Source organism: Tupaia chinensis, unplaced genomic scaffold (genome assembly GCF_000334495.1).
Source record: "Tupaia chinensis unplaced genomic scaffold, TupChi_1.0 Scaffold000046_3, whole genome shotgun sequence".
Classification (NCBI taxonomy): domain Eukaryota; kingdom Metazoa; phylum Chordata; class Mammalia; order Scandentia; family Tupaiidae; genus Tupaia; species Tupaia belangeri.
In genome coordinates this window covers 4,434,726-4,436,077 of record NW_006159504.1, presented here as the reverse complement: position 1 = coordinate 4,436,077, position 1,352 = coordinate 4,434,726, and the positions used below count along the sequence as shown (strand labels likewise).

The 1,352-nt window shown below is 44.2% G+C and overlaps 1 protein-coding gene across 1 annotated transcript in view; it reads left to right on the top strand.

The window, feature by feature from the left end:
* Positions 1–1,352, top strand: part of XKR4 (XK related 4) — a 537,397-nt gene that overhangs the window by 177,124 nt on the left and 358,921 nt on the right.

Sequence of the window (1,352 nt, the reverse complement as noted above, 5' to 3'; positions counted from 1 at the left end):
AAGATCCCGAGAGGAGAATGGAGGAGAAGGGATTGTGGCGTGGCCATCTCCCTGGGGAGGTGATTTCTCACTTTCTGTCTCTCTGTCTCTCTCTGTCTTTCTGGTGAGCACACGCGTCCTATAGCAAAAACCTCTCAAAAAATAAAAATAAAAATAAAGACTTTTTTCCTACCAAAGACTCTGTTTTTATTATTTTTGCTTTCTTCAAACCTCCTTCAATTTCTATATAATTAAGCATGTAGTAAAAGTACACAGAAAATAATCTAGGTTACATATTTTCTGTGAGGCGGTGATAGATAGTGATTTGGGACACCAGAGATAAAATGAGAATTAATGAGAAGACAAAGCAATCCCCAAATATGAAGGTAGTTCTGAAAATTCTGGAAAAATAAAATGAAAATATAAGTTTATTTTGATGCAAAGGAAAGAAGTCTATTCATAGCTTTCTCATAATGCTCATTTTTATGAAGTTTCTGAAGTTGCTCCTTGTGTAGTTGCTTTAAATAAGCAGACGTTTATCTCTCTCTTTCATAAAACAATCCAAAATAAGTGAGCCAGCTGCCTCCCCTACATGGTGGATCCCAGGGCCAGCAGCATCACTGTCACCACGCAGCTCCCGTCTCTGGGCCCCAGGCTGCAGGCTCGGTTGGCGATCTTCCACCCAGCAGGGAGAGGGAGGCAGACTACAGGCTGGGCCAGCACAGCCCAGGCACTGACCACGTGGTGCACCCACCACTTCTGCTCACCTCCCTGGGTCCCTTCCTAAACATGGCCACACCCAGATGCTAGTAGAGAGGCTGGGACATAGGTAGGAGACAGCTGCCAGGAGCCCCGCTAAAACCAGGGTAGGAAAATTTCTATTATTAGAACATTATTAGAAAGGGAGGGAGGGGCCAGACAGCAGCACAGTGGGAAAACGTGACCCTGTGAGGCAGACCTACATGGACGTTGCCAGCTCTGAGTCTGGAGACCTTCCTGAATATGCCGGGAGGGCATTCGTGTCAGCGTGACCCAGTGCTCCGAATCGGCAGGTGGATTGGGGCTTTGGAAGCCTGTTAAGAGTGGTGTGTCTCTGTCTCTCTCAGTAATGAAATAAACTTTTTTTAAAAAGGCAATGGCGAGAATTACACTGGGGCCTAGTCAGCTGTCTTCCACATAGAGGGGGATTTAAACAACATAAATTAAAACCTCAAATAGCATCAGCTATGTTGGCAGCAAAGGTATTCTGACTCCATTTTAAGGAGAAAAAAATGAGGTTCAGAAACACAAATAATTTACCTGGGTTCATGGAAGTAGTATGTAAGTGGTAGTTACAGTTCAATCCTACATCTGACTTCAAAACTGTGCTTTTT